The 19,420-nt window shown below is 49.5% G+C and overlaps 1 long non-coding RNA gene across 2 annotated transcripts; it reads left to right on the forward strand.

The window, feature by feature from the left end:
* The first annotated feature begins 430 nt into the window (after positions 1-430).
* On the forward strand, positions 431-7,855 carry LOC128311334 (uncharacterized). Of its 2 annotated transcripts, none has more exons than XR_008289740.1 (4): positions 431-1,434; positions 3,860-5,373; positions 5,855-6,007; positions 7,726-7,855. It is a non-coding gene; the product is annotated as an uncharacterized LOC128311334 (long non-coding RNA). The 2 variants fall into 2 exon arrangements; XR_008289741.1 differs by having other exon boundaries at positions 5,858-6,007.
* Positions 7,856-19,420: the final 11,565 nt, after the last annotated feature.

A 19,420-nucleotide genomic window follows, 5' to 3' on the forward strand; every position in this document is an offset into this window, starting at 1 on the left:
GCTGGGTTTCCGTCACCTCCTCCATACGGCTTCCACCAAAAGTCATACCTAAGGACCTGTGTGATTGCATATGATGAAGTCAATGCATCTAGTGACTTGCGTGGGGGACGTGCCGGAGGCCTCTCCACCCAGGAAGGTCCAGCCTCCCCCGGGGAAGGCGACTGAACAACACAGCAGGTCACACAAACTCTTAACGGCTCGTTGCAATGTTGAGAAGAAACCAGTGGGCCCTGATGGGAGCTAAGCTGTCCCTCGGGACCGACTCTGGCTCAGGCGGGCAGTGCAAGGAAAGCACTCCCCCGGAAGTAGCTGGAGAGGAGGAGAGAGAAAGAGTGGAAACAGTCGCAGGGACTGACGAGGGATCTGTCCCCCAAAACCACTGATGGGGAGGAAGGAGGGGGTTTCCATGCCACCAGGATTCTGTAAACAGTGGGGCGCAGAGTCTGACGTTCCAGAGCTCGGTGCCTGGCGGGGCTCCGGCGAGGAAGTAGGGCCAACCCCCAGGAGCAGGCAGCGGGGTCTCAGGGCTCCGTGTGCCACGTGGGGAGAAGCGGTTCCCCCGCTTGGAGGGCGTTTGGTAGAGGCCATGCGGCCTCCCCTCGGGCAAAGGTCCCAGCGGATCCTGGAGAGCAGCCCCGTTTGCTGGTTTGGGAACAAAGACGCCAGAGTGTGGTGGCACCGGCTGTGTTGTGGTTTGCCTTAATCTCCGAACCTCTGCCCTCGTGCGGTTACACGTTTTCTGGGGCAACGTGGGACCACCGCTCAGCAACGTCCTCCCCAGAGAGTCGGCTGGAGTCCGCGCCACGGGGCCTCTGAAGTGCGGGCTTTTGAAACACAGCGCATCTGAGATAACACCCGGAGGGAGGTGCGGCCCGGCAGGCAGCCGGCTGGGACACGGACAGGGTAGAGGCGGGAGTGGACGGAGGCCTGAGACAAACGAGGGGTGCTTGATCGCGGGTCTGTGAGCGCACAGAGCTCCCGGGGGTCGGAGATGAGGTCGCTGGGCGAAGCCACGCCCACTCTCCCACGCGCACCTGCACTCACACTGATCCACTCCAGTCCGCTACGCAGTGCCACCTAGTGGAGAACGGAGCCGTCACACCAAGCCCCGCCCAACAAATTGTTACTGCGTGAAGAAAACAACGAATTTGGGGTTGCTAGTTTATTATCACAGAAATTAAGCAATGAGTTTCTGTGTTTGCCCTGACTGATAAGGCGTGAACGGAAATGATTTGCAATGACGCACCACTGCTGGAGGAAAATGGTTGAGGACAGGATTGATTGTCAAATGAGCACAGAGCCCCTGCTTTGCCCATTGTTACCATCCAGTGTCTACACCTGGGGACTCCGGTTTTCACCTCAGACGGCAGAACTCACCTACATCTGACTTCTAAGATCTGGAGGGATCCAGAGAACAATCATTTTAGCTTTCAGGTGAGTTCATGCCGAGACACATTCTTGACCTAAGAATGTAAAACTGAAATGCCTTTGGGCCAAAAGCTGAACCCCGCCTTGCCATGTGGAAACAGACCTCACGGGCTCCCAGTTCACAGTCTTTGAGAATCTGAGTAGCCTGCAGGGAGGTCAAAGTTTCTCTACCTTGAGAATTACACCATCAGCACTTGCTAATCAAGGATGTGTTTGTGGAAATGATGAGCCTTCAGTAATATCCCACACTTTCCAAGAAGTAGTAATTAGTAAACAGTGTTCAAATAAGGGAGGAAATATCTGAGGACACAACTATACAATTTAAAAGCTTGGGATGTTCTCACCCCTAAGTGACAAATGAAAGTTAAAACCCATCATGTTACGGATGGCTTTTCTTTACTATTTCCCGGTGGCAACGGATGTGCCAAGAATTTATCCAAGAGTATGTGATCTCTGACCACTGCTGGCAAGAAAACGAAACTGAAAGAAATACGTGCAGCCAGCAGATTGGAACCTATTGAGGGGAAGGAATGAACACAAAAGAAAAACTAAGGCCATGTTTCCAAAAATTCAAATATTAGAAGAAAATGTTCAGCCCACTGGCAATAATAGACATTAAAATTAAAAGCTAACAATTTTACAACAAATGGGCGAATATGGGACGTTCACACACATAATCCCACACACGCACACACGTGCACAGGCCACCCCAAGGGTTGGCCCAGATGAGGGAAACGAGATCTTCTGGACGTGTTTACATGGGAGCGGAGAGCAGCCCAGTGTGTTTTCCCTCAAGCACGTACACGTTCCGCCCCCAGGAAATGATCCTCAGTAGGGAGTTATTCACACACACGTACGACGTTAGTGTCTCTACATCCTGTTGTTAGCATCACAGCCACACTGCAGGGAGGTTGTACCAGTTATGTGTATGTCATGCAGTTATTAAAACTTCTCCTTCCAAGTGTCTACCAGAAGTGATAAGTTAGAGGTTAATAAATAGAGCTGGTACCCTATTACATGGAGTGGAATCCCATTTCACCTAACTCGGCAAATATGTGTGTCTACACAAGCAAAATTATGCATAGTGCTAGGCAAATTTGAACACGACTACCACTGGCTAATTGATTACCTTCTATATTATAGCATTTCAGAATGAGAACGTATGCTTCTTTCTACATGGAATAAAATCTACACGATACATGCATGTGTATACAAGCATGTGGAAGAACATTTTTACTTCGTAAGTTTTTTTTTGTTTTTTTGTTTTTTTGCTTGTAAGATAATCCAGAACATTATTGCTGGGGTTGGTGGACAGTAAGGTTTGGCTAAAAGGGGGCTGATGTGGGGACACTTTGATGGCGGAGCTATTCCGTGTGGTGGGAGGGTGGTGAGGGCATGATGACATGACATGAGTACTTGTCCCGCTCATGGAGCAGCTCTCTCCTCCCCCGAGCCCTGTGCTTCCTTCCTTTCCTCCCTAGTTCTCCGGTGCTGGAGAACACTTCAGTTTTAAATTCTCTCTGTTAAAATAACTTGCCTGGCTCCTATCCAAGTAGACTTTTCACTGGCAGGTGTTCCTTACGAAGTTCAAAACCAGGCAGAACTAAGCGGAGGTGACCAGACATCAGAACAGCTGCTTTCTCTGGATGGCAGAGGGCGGGCAGGTGGTTAGGGAGTCCGGGGGGAGCTGCCGAAGGTGCCCTCATCCTGGGGCAAACACTCTACTTCAAATAAAAGTTATTTCTAGCACAGGCACCGAGCCACGAACGCACCGGGAGAACTCCAACTTCCAGTCCCCCTAAAATTCCCGATTAACTCTCACAAAGGGGACAATTCAACCCAGCGCTAAGCTGCATGTGGACTGCTGTAATAATGCTGCAGCGTGGGTGCAAAAACACGTCTCATTTTTGTTTGAAAGAGCTAAAATAAGAGAAGGTAAACCCCAGGAAGCTTTGATGTGTCATGTTTCTCAGTTGATAATATTGTTTAATTTCCAAAGTGGGCGGTTAGGTGATATCTGTTCGTTCTGCTGTGGGCAAAGAACACGCTTTAAATCATTTCTATCTTTTACAAAATTGTTAATGTCGATTCCAGAGCCTACAACACTATGTCCATTTCTGTGCGCGTTCCGTGTCCACTGGACAAGGGGTTAGGTTCTGCTACGGACGGTGGTGTTCCTGTGGCGTCAGGGGGCTGACCGGTTGCTGGTGTTCTCAGGACTCATGGGTCCTTGCTGATTTCCAGTTACTGACAGTGGGGTCTTGAAGTCTCCATGAATAACTGTAAATGTGTTTATTTCTCCTCTCTGTTCTACTAGGTTTTGTTTAAATAAGGAAATTCTTTTACTAGGTGCATAAACATTTGGGGTTTTTATGTCTTCTTGGTGAAATTAAACTTTTATAGTCATTATGTGACATCCTCCTTTATGCAGGAACTGATACCACCTGATTTCAGGACGTAATAGAAAGCCGTAGCAATCACAACCATGTGACATTGGTCAAAGAACAGACATCTAGATCCGTAGAGTGAATGGAGATCTCGTAAGTATAGTCACTGATCGTTGACAACGAAGCCAAGACCATCTTCGTAAAATGCAAAATGTAAAACTTCTGGAAGATGATATCGGGGAACACCCAGGTGGCCTTGGGGATGGTGTCGACCTTTAGATCCAACACTAAAGACGGGATCCGTGAAAGGAAGGACCGATAAGCTGGACTGCATTAAAATAAAAAGTTTCTTCTCTCAGAAAGACAATGTCAGAGAGAGAGAGAGAGAGGACAAGCCACAGACTGGGAGAAGATATTTGCAAAAGACACATCTGAGAAAGGACTGTTATTCAAAACTCAAAACATACAAAGAACCTGGGGCGCCTGGGTGTCTCAGTCTGTTAAGCATCTGACTCTTCATTTTGGCTCAGGTCATGATCTTAAGGTTTGTGAGGCCGAGCCCCATGTCGGGCTCTGAGCTGGCAGCATGGAGACTGAGGGGGAATCTCTCCCTCTGTCGCCCCTCCCCAACTCACGATCTCACTCACTCTCTGTCTCTCTCAATAAAGAAATAAACTTATATACACATATGTAAAGAACTTTTAAAGCTCAATACTAAGGAAACAAACAGCCAATTAAAAATTGGGCCAAACCCTAACAGACACCTCCCCAGAGAGGTTATGCAGAGGGAAGTTAGCAGGTGAAATGGCGCACCATATACCACCAGGGACACACAAATCGAAACAACTGTGAGACAGCACCGGGCACTGACCGGAATGGCCAAATCGGAACTCTGACAGCATGCAACGCCGGCCAGGATGCAGAGCAGCAGGAAGTCAAGGTCACTGCCGGCGGGAATGCACAGTGGAAGCCACTGTGGGGGCCACTGTGAGGGCCACCGTGGGGGCCACTGCGGGGGCCACTGTGGAGGTCACTGCAGGGGCCACTGCGGGGGCCACTGCGGGGGCCACTGCGGGGGCCACTGCGGGGGCCACTGTGGGGGCCACTGTGGAGGTCGCTGTGGGGGCCACCGCGGGGGTCTCTTATGAAGCGAAGCACACTCTTAACAAGTAGTCCTTGGTACTCACAAAAGGAATTGAAACACGTCCACACAACCTGCCCCCCCCCAAGTTTATAGTGGTGTTGTTCCCAAATCATGGACGCCCTTCGGTGGGTGAATAAATGAATAAGCTGTGGTCCACGCGGACAGTGGAGGGTTACTCTGCGCTACAAGGAGATGAGCCATCAAGCCGTGAAAAGACGCGGACGAACCTTCCATGCAGATGATTAAGTGAAGGAAGTGGGTCTGAAAGTCTACACACTGCGTGACTCCAACCACAGGACGTTCTGGAAAAGACAGAACTACGGCGATGGTGCCAAGACTGGTGGTTGCCTGGCATCGGGGGAGGGATGATGGTCGGAGCACAGGACTCTTCGGGCAGTGAAACTGCTCTGTCAGGTACCACGTGGGGGATTCATGTCCTTATACATTTGTGCCAAACCATAGAACGTGTGCCCCCAAGACTGACCCCGATGTGAACCGGGGCCTCGGATGCTCGTCTGTGGGCTCATCGGGTGTAACAAAGGCACCGTCTGGGGAGGGGAGGGTGTCTGTGGTGGGGGAGGGTTGTGTGGGAGGAGGCGGGAGGTGTAGGGGGGAGGGTGTGCGTCATAGGAGGCGGACTGGGGGGCTGGGATATGTGGGAAATTTCTCTGCATCCCCCTCAAGTTTGCTGTGAACCTAAACCCTTAAAAAGTCTTAATAAAAAGTACTCTATTCTGTACATAGAATAACAAGCCAGTTCCAGTCACGTGTGAAGAGAAATCACCGTTATGTGCACAGAGCACTAGTTTGGGGTCTACATTTAAATGTTACTCATGAAAAAGGCAAATGGAGAGGCATATTTGTAGTTTTTGGCATGAACACTTGTCCTTTCCAGCAGGTTACAGGCCTCACGGCTAACACATCGGCTGCACAAGCCGAGGAACCTGGGGATCCCCCCGGACGGCGCCGAAGTCCCACCTGCAGGGGTTGCTGGACTAATGATCTGTCACTTTCTGTAAACACTCATCTCAGACCCACGAACCCACAGGTATTGCATGAAAATTACATTAAGGAAGCAACGCATTTAATGGTGTTGACTGAGTATCTAAAAATATCAAGGGTCAGTGGGAGAAACGTCTCATCACCACAGTGTCTGGCCTCCACTGATGGAATGTATTTCCTAGTAAATCCCTGTCAAATTACATGAGACCAGAAAATTAGCAGGATGGGCGCACAGGCTGCGAGCTGCACACGTGGGCCTGTCCGCCGACCTCTGGCGGGCGGGGCGGTCCTCGGGGGGCAGGGCTCGGTTCCAGGTTTCAGATTCCCATCTGAGACCCTCTTCCGCTCAGGGAGGGAGCAGGTGGGTCGCGGGGCCACTGGGAGCCTCGAGCTGGATCCCGAAGGACTGGATCCCGAGTGAACGTGCAAGTTCTCCCACTCGGCAGAAACCCACTCGTGCTCGGGCCACCCAAACAATTGCCAATGGAAAGTAAACCACGGTCCGCAGCCTCAAAATCCGGGTGCTCTGATTCAGGGCGAGCGTAGGTTCTGGTGAGGCAGGTGAGGGGGGCCGGTCACACCTGGCTGGGCCCCGAGAGCCATCCTGCCTCACTGGTCCCTGTGGCAGGGGCTAAAAATCCCCCAGGAGGTGGACACCTGTGTTTGCCAAATGTTTTCTCCTTCCCCTGGTCCCTGCTTCTGGGACTTGGATCACATCATGGCTCACTGGCACTGCCTTCTTTCAATTCATTTTAATTTTTTCAGTAGTTTCTTCTCTGTGTTTTCCTTTGTCTAGGTTCATTCGCTGAACCTTTACGTTTCTGGACCCTTTCTTCTGCGATGTCCAATCCATTAACTCACACGTCAGATATTTTAGCTTCCATCTCTAGAAATTCAATTTGGTTTAAAAAATACAGTCCACTTCTCTTCCTGACATGCTCCTACTTTCTTTTGCCTTAGTAAACAAAGTCTCGTAACTGGTTTTCAACCCACCTACTAATTCTATAATAGGTGATGTTCCCGCATCTGTTTCTATTCGTTGGTTTCGTCGTCACATACACTGGATTCTTCCACCTCTTTGCACGCCTGGCGATTGTTACTGATGCCAGAACTGTAAACGTTACCCTTGCCGGTCCTGAATAGTTTTGACTCCTGAAACGTTCCGCAACTTTGCTCGGAGAGGCGGAGTTACTTGGCTGCATTCTGCTCTTCTGATGCTTCTAGAGAAGGATCAGAGAAGCTCGTGCCGTGTTCTGGAAGCAATGCTTTCTGACCATTTCTCCCAAATTCCTGTGAGCTACAAGGGTTCCCCCCCACCCGCCCCCGACCTTAGAAAACACTCCCTTCCCAGGGGACCCACACTTCTCTTTAAAGCTTACACTTCACAGCAGTGAGGCCTTGGAAGTGGAGGGTTTGGGTGCAATCCGTGTCTGTCGTAAGAGGGAAAAGTGCAGATGGCTGAACCGAAGAGCTCAGAGAGCAGGCAGCATGCGGATGTCAGGGGTTCGGAGGAGATTCGTCCCCGGCCCCCACCTGAACCCGAGGCAGAGACAGATTATGGCCTCTCGCATGGGCAAAGTCCAGTAAAGAGTTCACGAAAGGTAGGAAGCTGAAGTGAGGTCATCTGAATATACACCCAGTGAGTGCCGTTGGCTTAGGATGCGGCAAATTCTGAGAAAGACCTCCCAGGAACAAAGTGAACAGGAAGGTAAGGCCACAAAACTTGTATGAACTGAAATATGTTGTTACATTTCTTATGCTCAGTGCATTTGCTTGGAACTCAGCAGCAACATAAGGAAATATTTACGAAGCACAACGTTCCAGGAGAGGGGAGAAGCGTGCGGGGGACAGACAGACACACGGTTCGGAGCAGCATAATTCACACTGTTCCGGGTGTTGCTGGAAAAGCACAGCACCCCACAGGCGTCATAAAAATAAAATTTTTCTCAAAGAGTACTCACAAGAAGTATGTGTTTTTAAATTACCAAAATGTGTGTCCTTTATTTTTCTCTATGTTTATTTATTTATATTGAGAGAGAGACAGAAAGGGAGAGCATGTGTGGGTAGGAGAGGGGCAGAGGGAGGCAGACAGAATCCCAAGCAGGCTCCGTGCTGCGAGTGCAGAGCCCAACACGGGGCTCGATCTCACGAACCGTGAGGATATGACCTGAGCTGAAATCAAGAGTCAGGTACTTAACTGACTGAGCCACCGAAACGCCCCGAGATGGATGTCCTTTAAAGTGAAGAATGTTTCTTTCATTTCTTAAATGAAAACTAGCAGCTTTCACTGAGATTTCTTTTTCCTTATCTTGGTTGATTAAAAGTCACAGAATACAATATTCGTAGATGAACAACTCTAACATCAGCCGATGCATAATTAATGTGACCATTACATAACATCTCAGATGTACTAAATTGCTTGAGCTCACTCTCCCTGAAAAGCTACTACAGAATTATATAATTAATCTCTCTTCCCAGAACAAAAAGCGTAACACGTTAATAATTTCAATATTTATCATCGCCTACTTTTCTCTTGAAAGGTAAACAGTTTTTCAGAGGAAAAAACGCCAGCCCGGTGCAGCTGACCAGCTGGCGCGTCACACTCCGCTCCTGGCGGTTAACGAGAACGAGGCCAGCGGCCCGGAGGGGCAGGTGCCTCGGCGCCTGGACACACGTGGCTTCCGGGAACTCGTTCCGAGGAGGCAGACCCTTCCCACGCCTTTTCTCGCCTCACCGGGAACTCCCGAGAAAGTCCACGGAAGCAGCGCCGCGTGTGCAAATGCGTGCATGGTTAACGCGGAATCGCGTCACGCGTCTCTTTGGCCTGTGGCTTCTGCGCGTTTCCTCGCTTTCCTTCTACCGCACGGGAGGCGGTCTCGGGCGGCCCGAGCGCTCACTGCACGGCCAGACCGCCGTGTCCCTCGTTTTACGTTGCCAGACGGTCGAGGCAGTGGCTCACGCTGGTTGCCTCCCCAGAACGCGCTCCCAACGATCCCTAACGAGACATCTCCGTGCGCCGATCTGCAGCACGGGGGGCGCGCAGCTGCTGGTGAATCTAGAAGAGCGGCCCTAAGGGTGTGCGTGGAAGGCCCGGCGGTGGGAACTGCCACGGGGACCTCGCCCATTACAGTGCCCGAGCTTCTGACGCCTTCCAGGTGGTCGAAGCCGAGTATTAGCAAAATTCTGCCTTTCTCTAACTGGTGTGGAGAAAAGAGTCGTTCACACCGGTTTAACCCGGGACTGCAGACGTCCTGGCAAAACTGAGTAACTTTCGCAGAAGTTTATTTTTGTTTCTTCTGTGAATTCTTATACTTTTCGGCGTGTGTTGGAAAGTTCGTTTCCTGTTGTTGCCAAACAGTGACCAGACTGCACTGTCTCACCCAGCGAAGTGATGTCCCCGCGGCTCTCCAGGCCAGAAGCTGAGCTGCCCCGCGGGGGCTCCGGGAACCACACCGGGTGTGGGCAGAACGCGGGTGTCTGTGGTGGCAGAGAGGATGCCCATCTCCTATCACGTGCTTAGGTGAGGGCTCACCCAGCTTCTGGAGGCTGCCTGCATTCCTCGGCGGTGGCCCTGTCTTCACCGCCTCCCTCCCCCTCTGTCACCGTGTGTCCTTGGAGCCGGTGAGGACTCGGGTGCTCGCGCTGGGTCCCCCGGCACGCTGGGTGCTCTCCCATCTCAGGGCCATGTCTGTAACCCCTCCTGTCACGTGAGCCAGCATACAGTGTCTGAGATTGGGGGAGATGCATCTCTGGGGGGCATGATTTCACCTGCCACACCGCTTACGCTGGTTTTTCATTCATTTATTTGTGAGTATTACCAACACAGATCCACCGTTTTCCCATCATATGTTTTAAGAATATTTTCTTTTTAAAAAAAGTTTTTAAATGTCTTCTATTTATTTTTGAGAGAGAGAGAGAGAGAGAGGGAGAGAGAGGGAGAGAGATTGAGAATGAGTGGGGGAGGGGCAGAGAGCAAGAATCCCAAGCGGATTCTGTGCTGTCCGCATAGGGTCCTGCTCGGGGCTTCGGGTCACAGACTGTGAGATCATGACGTGAGCCGAAATCAAAAGTCAGACGCTTAACCAAGGAGCCTCCCAGGTGCCCCAAGAATATTTTCTATTAGACTATCAATATGTCTTCATTTTTGCCTTTATCACAAGGATTTTTAATGGTTTTAGGTGATGTGTGTTATAGTTATTAATGACTTACTGGGCTTTATTTCATATTCAGGGAAGTCGTAAGACTTAAAACATTTTTAAATGTTCTTCTATTTTTGATAGAATTTTAACAGTTATATTTTGTTTTTACACGTAGAACTTTAGTCATTTTCAGACTGACTTGTGAAAGATTTAAAGTAGAGGTGCCACTTTCTTCCTCCCCAGTTTTGTAGGCCTGAGCTCCTCCTACCCTGTGCATTCCCAGGACAGGCCTGTGTTCAGGACCAGCCCTTAGCGGGCTCTGGGGAGCTAGGTGCCAGGCCCCTGGGGCGTCCTATCTGCTGTGAGCGCGTCTGTAGCCCGAGGCCCTGGGACACTCTGTCCTTTATGTTAACAGCCTGATTTATGAGGAATGAGCTTTTGCTGGGGGGTGGGGGGCTCTGAGTGGCTGAGTTTAGTCAGCTGGGTGCTGCACCCCAGGCATCCGGCCCCCTAACAGGCCCCCTTAATCGCGGGGGGAGAACGCAACATGACCCCGAGGCCCCACTGGCCAAGGTCACAGGAAAGCTCCCACCTGGTGTCCCTGGGACCTCCCAGACACCTGTTCCCTTCGCGGATTTTCACCTTTGCCTTTTCACTTGATAAACCTTAACTGTGACTGTGACAGCAGCCCGGTCCCGTGGTCCTTCCAGTGTCACCATGGCCGTGTCCTGTGGTCCTCCCAGCAGGTCCTTCGGAGGGTGTCATTGTTCTATTCACACTCACGGAATATTCACTGACATTCCTCGACTGCTCAGCTAGAACAGCCCAGCTGCTCAGATCACCCACAAAACGCCCAGCGTCGGGCACAGGGCCGCGAGCCCGCAGATAATTTGGGAGACGCTCCGGTGTCGGCTACGAGTCTCCGACTCCTTGCTCGGTCCGCAGTAATTTGCAGTTCTCGGGGTAGGAGACTTCCGTCTCTTATTTGCGCTCATTTCCAGTTATCTGAGGCTTTTGTGATGTCGCAAGTAGTGTTTTCTAAACGTTATCTTCTCTGTGTTTCTGTTGCCCGTGTAGGAACACGAGTGGGTCCAGTCACAGGGCGGGACTCACGGACCAGCTCTGATCCTCCGGAATCCCGCGTGATGCTGGCAGCATTCCCTCTTTAAGCGTGAAATTACTTGTCAGCGAAGTCATCGTGGCCAGAGCCGTTGCGTGCGTATTCAGATGACGTTAGATTTCCGTGGCACGCGCTGTCTTACACACGGTTTTGGTTTCGTTGTTTCAGTTTCTGTCGTCAGTGGATTTACATCTACATGTTCAGAGTCATCACCACTTTCTCGTAAGATCCTCTCATTGTTTTAAGTGTCTGTGGAATCTGTAACGGTGTCACTGATCTCATTGTTCTTACGAACTTTTGTCTTCTCTGTTCCCATGTTTTAAGTTAACGTTGCGGAGGATTCACTGCTTTAGGTTACAATAGTTGGATATTGTTTTGTTTTGCTATTTTTGATGTTATAGATTTGTTCCAATCCAAACAATTTGTGGTATTATGTAGCCTTAATATAGCAAAATAAGTTTGTAGTAAAATACAATTTAATTAAAATTACAGGGGTGCCTGTGTGGTTCGGTCGGTTAAGCATCTGACTTCGGCTCAGGTCATGATCTCATGGTTCATGGGTTTGAGCCCCACGTTAGGCTCTGTGCTGACAGCTCAGAGTCCGGAGCCTGCTTCCGATTCTGTGTCTCCCTCTCTCTCTGCCCCTCCCCTGCTCACGCTCTGTCTCCCTCTGTCTCTCAAAAATGAATAAATGTTAAAGAAAATTATAAAATAAAAAATACTTCTTCCGGAATTATTGAGATACACGATCTACTAAATGCTCTAATGACATACTAAGATCTTATAAACCAAACAAATGAAGGCCAATTATATATTTTTATGAGGGAACATTAATGAGGTCATATTTTAACCATCAAAAACCCACTCAGGTTAAGGTTTGTTTGTGTTTAATCAGACTTATTTCCGTATGTGTGGAAGGAAGTTACACCTGTGAGTCCTGTTTGTAACAGGACACAATCCATAGAGAGCCTGAGACGTTAGCACTGTGTCGTCACCAAAGCACCCTTCAGTCTTCAGAAGTCACCACCGTTGACATTAATATCCTGCACTCCACGTGTACTGAACTGCTTTAACCTTCATTTTCCTCTGTGTTTTCCTTATTGAAATAGGAATTATATGAAAAACCAATAGGGCTGTTTCAACTTTCTTCATTCAGATGTCAGTTCTGATAAAAAGAACCCTGATCACCTCCTGTACCATAGCTAATGAGGCACTTTGTCCCCGTGGGGACAGACCCTGACAGTGTGGTCACTGCAATTTTATAAGATGGGCTGTTAACTATGGGTTCATTCTCATGATATCAGGCCTCGAAGTGATTGTATTCGTGTGAGAAATGTGTACGTTTTGTTACTGTGTAGCTTGTGTTTTTTGAACTCTTTTTTTTGAAGTTTATTTTTTTACTTTTGAGAGATAGAGCAAGTGGGAAGGGGCAGAGAGAGAGGGAGAAGGAATCCCAAGCAGGCTCCATGACGTCAGCCCAGAGCCCGACGCGGGGCTTGAACTCACGACCGTGAGATCATGACCTGAGCCAAAACCAAGAGTCAGACGCTCAACCGACTGAGCCACCCAGGTGCCCCTAGCTTGTATTCTTTGAGAGAAGATTGATTTACAAAAAGAAACTTTTCATTTAGACACGAAGTGAGAGAGAGCCCTGTCTGTCTGTCTGCCCCGCTGAGATGCCTGCCTGGTGTCCGTGTCTGAGACAACTTCTTTCTGTAAATGGCAGTCAGGCCTGGCTTCACGTGGTGTGTCCCCTCGTGAAATAGGGTTCTCCCGGAGAAAGCTCTGGCCACAGGGCAGCGACGCTTGGGGGTGCCGCGGAAACACAGGATCGTCTCAGCTGCCGTGTGGAGCGGACGGAACAGGGCGCTAGCAGATGGAGATGCCGTGCGCCTGTCGGCAGAGTGCTGGCTCATCTTCGCCTTCCTGTGTGATGTTTTATTAGCCAACTGAGGAGAAAACTCCTGCCCAAGTGTGACGGGGTGAATTGTCAGGAGGTGTCCTGTCCCCTGAGGGGGTAAGTGTCGCTGCTGAACCCGGTAGCTATCAGCAGGCCTTACTTCCTGCACTATGATCACGCCCTCCTCTGGGCGGCAGGTGCCAGGCTTCGTCCATCTTTACAACTGCAGCTGGCAAATCAGAGTCAAACACTAAACATGACGACCCAGGGGCGCCTGGGCGGCTCAGTCAGTTGAGCGTCCGACTTTGGCTCAGGTCATGATCTGGGTTTGAGCCCCACATCGGGCTCTGCACTGACAGCAGGAGCCTGCTTGGGATTCTCTCTCTCTCTGCCCCTCCCTCACTCATGCGCACGTGCTCTCTCTCTGTCTCTGTCTGTCCCTCTCTAAAATAAGAAAAAAACCAAAACCCTCTAGTGGTAATGACACGCACAGGGTCCCGTGGAAAACCCTCCAGGAACAGGGATCCTGACTCTAGGGACATAAGGCAGGATCTGGGCAGAACGGGTCAGAAGGAAGTGTTGGGAGCGACAGCACGGTCACTATGTCACAGGTGGGTGCAGAGCAACCCTCTGCCACCTCGGGCTTTCTGTCCTCTTCTGAAGCTTTCCTAATGAGGAGCGGCTGGTTCGTGGCAGAGGGGCTCCCGCAGGGTCTTTTTCTCACAGCCTCCGCAAAGATCCCACCTTGACTTTGGCGTCTGTGCTTTGCTCAGAAGAGGTGATGCTGGGCCGGGCACTCGCCGTGCTGAGAAGTGGCTATTTCGGCTCGAAGCCCAGAGCTTCAAATTCACACTGGGATAGTCCCGCCCATTGTTCCGGCCCGGCCACCACAGCGGCTGTGCACCTGTTCCCACATGGGCTCAACGATGCCTGTCCCCTGCTAGACGCAGGCTGGGGAGGCTGCAGGTTTCTCCCTGCAAAGAGAGCCTGAAGCAGCTCAGGGGCTCAGCTCAATGCTCAGTCCACAGCGTGTGCCTGTGTGTGTGCTGTGCGTGTGCACGTTTACCTCACGCTCATAGACACTCCGTGTAAGCCCCTGATGAGGAAGCACGTCCTCAGGAATCCTGGCTTCTGTCCAGGACACTGTAAGCTCACGAGCCTGGGGAAAAATGAGTCCAAATCGTGTGCAGCATGTGATTCCTCCCCCACTTTGTCTATAACTGGATGTTCTGTGACCCACAAACAAGGAGACTGTGGCAGGTGGGGGTATCAGGCCTGTGGAAGGTGCCTTCACCACCTGTGTATATTCGTTATTTACTGAATGTATGTACACTCGCATATTAACCTTGATTGATGATTATTTTGGGGGGTGTCGGGCATGGAATAGACTTAGATCATGTGTCTTCATCAGCATTTTAGAAACTTTATTTTGTGTTGTTTTTGTGGTTAGAAATCATGTGAAACCAGCCTTTTAAAGTGCCCCTTGTCAACTTACCAAATCAGTGCGACAACACCGAACACATAGTTATTGGAAAACCAGCTGAAAACAGTCTGGACCGGGGTTGTCCAGGGAGTTCAAGTCAGGGGCGTCGGTGGGGCCCTGTGCCCGCGGAGGGGGCCCTGTGCCCGCCCGCCCGCCAAGGACAGAAAGCGAAGAAAGAGCCAGCGGGGTCGCACAGAGGCCGACAGCCTGCCTGAGAATTGGGAAGAGAGGCCTTTTTAAGTCGAATGCTATTTAGCGCTTCAGCAGATAAACTCCTTCAAAGCATTCGAAGGCTCGGCACACGTATTGAATTTTAGGCACCTCTCGAAAGTGTTTGAAAACAAAATCTGCTTTCCTGTGATAAGATTCAGCTGGCGATTTGGTAAACAATATTTCAGGGGCTGAATCCCTCCCACATGAAACATGGTGTTTTCTACCTCAGTATCTAGACCGCCTTCATCAGTGTCCAGATTGCTCAGCTGGCCCGCGGAGAGAATGAGTTCACTTCACACTTTCTTTGCCGCGTGGCCAGAAGAACCCCAGAGTATGACTGATTTAGAAAGCACTTGCCCCCCAGCTCCCCTGCCTTCGACATTTGTACGGAAAAAGTAGCAAACTCACTTGCACGAAAGATCTATTTAAAATCAATAATGACACGGGGCTCCTGGGTGGCTCAGTCAGGTAAGCATCCGACCCTTGGTTTTGGCTCAGGTCATGATTTCATGGTTCATGAGATTGAGCCCCCCGTCGGGCTCTGCACTGACAGTGAGGAGCCTGCCTGGGATTCTCTCTCTCCGTCTCTCTCTGCCCTCCTCCTCTGTGCTCTCTCTCTCTCTCTCTCTGGCTCTCTCAAAAATTAATTAATTAATTAAAAAAAACAACAATGACAAAGTAATTTGTAAGAAAATTCATTTTCTGCACAGAACGTGGGTTCTGACTGCTGATGGAGAGGGTAGAGGTGGGTGGGCACTGTCCCTGTGGCAGGTCGGGCGCACGGGGGCCGGGCGCACCGACGCTTGTACTGTGACAACCTCAGTCCTGTGGGACAGCGCGGGTGGATGGCACTCTTCAGGGACCTTGGGGACAGCAGAGGTGTGAGGACAGCTTTCCATGGAGTGGACTGCTCAAATCGGGCTGATACAGCTTGTTTTCCTCACTGGTATGTTTAGGCGAAGTTTGTCCGTACTCACTCAGTCACGTCAAAGTATATCACACCTGAGTAAAGGGACACATAAGTCATAATTTGCATCGGTGTCCTGGAGTGAATGCCCCCACGACCTCCTGCCCAGATCAGGACACCTAAGTGTTCCATGTGCCCCCAGTCCAGAGGTGGAAGCCGCCTGTCCCGTCACACCAGGTTACGTGCACCTTTCTTAAAGTGTGTGTGTGTGTGTGTGTGTGTGTGTGTGTGTGGTTTCTTTGGTGCAACAATATGCTTCTGATACTCATACGTGTTGTGTATAGCAGTTGGGGCTTTTTGCCACATATCAGGTTATTGTATAAACACATCGCAGCAATGAAGAAAAGACCGTCAAAACCAAAGAAGACGATGTGCGAGGGCAACCGCCCTCCTGCTCCCTGCCCCTGTGGGTCTGGCTCCTTGCACAGCTTGTCGAGTGGAATCGTGCCACGTTTATCCTTCCAGGATGGGGTTGTTCATTTCGGTAGGACTTCACCTTTCTTTCTTTCTTTTTTTTTTTTTAACGTTTATTTATTTTTGAGACAGAGAGAGACAGAACATGAATGGGGGAGGGCCAGAGAGAGAGGGAGACACAGAATCCGAAGCAGGCTCCAGGCTCTGAGCTGTCAGCACAGAGCCCGATGCGGGGCTGGAACTCACAGAGCGCAAGATCATGACTTGAGCCGAAGTCAGATGCTTAACCGACTGAGCCACCCAGGCGCCCCAGGACTTCACCTTTCATCCATGTCAGAAGAAATGGCAGGATTTCTTTCTTTTTTAAAGCTGGATTATATCCCATTGTGTGTGTGCACTACGTTTCCTTTGTCTATCCAGTCATCGATGAACACCTAGGTTGCTTCTGAGTCTCGGCTGTTGTGAGTAATACTGCTCTGAAATGGGGGTGGAGGTGCCCCTTCGTCTTTGAGACCCTGACCTCAGTTCTTGAGAAATTCCCAGAGGTGGGATTGCTGGATCGTGTGGTCGTCACTTCCATTCTTGAGGAACCTCCATACTGTTTTTGCAGCCCCGGCCGCCTTTACATCCCCCTCAGCAGTGCGCGGGGCTCTCATTTCACTACTTCCTGCCAACACGTTCATAATAGCCACCCTAATAGGTGTGAGGTGACATCTCATTGCGCTTTTGGTTTTCAACACCTTGATGATCAATGATGTTGAGCATCTCTTAATATGTTTCTTGGCCACATATCTGCCTCTTTGGAGAAATGTCTATTCAAGTCTTTTGGCCATTTGTCAATCAGTCAATCTTTTGCTGTGGGTGTTCCTTACATATTTTGGAGATCAACCACTTAGCAAATGCATGGTTTGCAAAAATTCTGTCTCACGTCATGGGTTGTCTTCTCACTGTGCGGGTCGTTTCTGTCATTTTGGTTTGCATTTTCATTTTCCTGAAGGGTAGCGGCATTTAGCAACTTGTCATATATTTATTGGTCATTTGGAGATTCCCGTCATAAACTTCCCATTCACGTATTTTTCTTTTTTCTTTTTGATAGTCTTTTCCTTACTGATGTATATATATATTGGTATTATTACCGGTGTAATGATTCCTTGGTAGTTACATGTATTGCAAATGTTTTCTGCTCCTCTGCGGCTTACTTTTTAAAAACTCTTAATGGGGTCTTTGGTAAATAGAAGTTCTTTTTTCCTTATAAGCAGAGCTTTTTAAAATCCCGTTTAAAGACTGTTTTGCTACCCGAGTAACAAAGGAGAATATCTGCACGGTATCTTCCAGAAGCTGGGTTGTTTCCCTGTTTAGCTTTATGGTGCCTGTAGATCTGAGCTTCTCCCTAAGTATATTCCCAGTTGACCCAGCACCATTCGCTGAAAGGACCTGCCTCTCCCGTTGTTGTAGCACGTCGCTTGTGTGTCTGAGCAAGTGTCCTTCTTCCTGGGGCTGGACCGCCACGACCTGTCTGCCTCGCACGGCCCTGGGCTGCTCCGCTCTGCTGGGCTCTCTTCCCAGCAAATCTTGGTATCGCGTAGCGTAGACTTTCTGCTACTCACGGCCCTTCTGTTTCCAGGTGCGTTTTAGGTTATCGAGTGTCTTGTCGCCAAACAAACGCATCTGCTCGGATTTAGGGAGAATTCTCATTCTCAGTACATCGCTTCCTCCGATCCAAGAAAATAGTATATCCGTCCAGGTAGCTAGGCCTCCGTTCACTCTCAATAATGTTTTAATTGTTTTGGTGTAGAGGCCTTACACTTATTGACACGTGCTTCCTAGGTATTTGGTGATTTTTGATGCTATAGTAAATGGTATCACGTAAAAAATGTACTTTCTGTTAGTCAATTGCTGGTAAGTAGGAAAGGTTTCTGTGTATCGACATTGTGTACAGAGAGTCTGTCTAACCAACCTGCTGAATCTAATAGTTTATGGAATATTTCTTACATAAGCATATGTCATTTATAAGTAGAGACACATTTGTTTCTTTACCTCAAATACTCTTACCGTTTATTTTTTGGCTTATTTCACCGACAAGTAACTCCTACAGCTAGAGAGGGGATGATTCTGTCCAGCGGGAGGCTGGCCCGCGGGCAGAGGGCACTGATGGCCCAAGCTCTTGGCTCTGTTGGTGCCGCGAGACGAGGAGCATCCTTACACAGCTGTGGAGGAGACTTTCTGTGATTGACTCTCCCAAGTGAAAACGTAGGAACTTTGCCAGGAAACAGGTCCTGGCAGGAGAGAACACCTGAGCTGGTACCACTCAGAATTCTAACCGAATGTGCTTTTTTATGCCACGGTGAATTCAAAGTAGATAGACGAGCCCCAGTTCATCGGTACTCTGGGTGAGAAGCAAGTATAATGAAATCAAATAAGAAATCCTCCTCCCGCGTAAACGATGTGGATTCCACTAGGGAGGAGGGCGTAGCGGATTACAGGGGAAAAGCAGCCTGGTCCTCCCCAGAAACGAGTGGAAGTGTGGGCTGAGGGGGGGTCGTGATTCACAGCTGCTGCTGTGGTCAGTGCCCCCATGACACGGCTGAAGGTTCCTGCTTAATGAAAACTCTTTCCAGCCGTGTGGGGGAGAGATTATTCGGATGGGCTGGACTCTGAAAATGATGAAATTGAATTTCGTATACATTTATGGAGGTTAAAGGAGATAAAAATATGCTCTCCTAAGTTATAGGGGACAGCGCAGTTTTTTATTTTATTTTATTTTTTTTTAATATATGAAATTTATTGTCAAATTGGTTTCCATACAACACCCAGTGCTCATCCCAAAAGGTGCCCTCCTCAATACCCATCACCCACCCTCTCCTCCCTCCCACCCCCCATCAACCCTCAGTTTGTTCTCAGTTTTTAACAGTCTCTTATGCTTTGGCTCTCTCCCACTCTAACCTCTTTTTTTTTTTTCCTTCCCCTCCCCCATGGGTTCCTGTTAAGTTTCTCAGGATCCACATAAGAGTGAAACCATATGGTATCTGTCTTTCTCTGTATGGCTTATTTCACTTAGCATCACACTCTCCAGTTCCATCCACGTTGCTACAAAAGGCCATATTTCATTTTTTCTCATTGCCACGTAGTATTCCATTGTGTATATAAACCACAATTTCTTTATCCATTCATCAGTTGATGGACATTTAGGCTCTTTCCATAATTTGGCTATTGTTGAGAGTGC

The sequence above is a fragment of the Acinonyx jubatus genome, chromosome A3 (assembly GCF_027475565.1).
Source record: "Acinonyx jubatus isolate Ajub_Pintada_27869175 chromosome A3, VMU_Ajub_asm_v1.0, whole genome shotgun sequence".
Taxonomy (NCBI): domain Eukaryota; kingdom Metazoa; phylum Chordata; class Mammalia; order Carnivora; family Felidae; genus Acinonyx; species Acinonyx jubatus.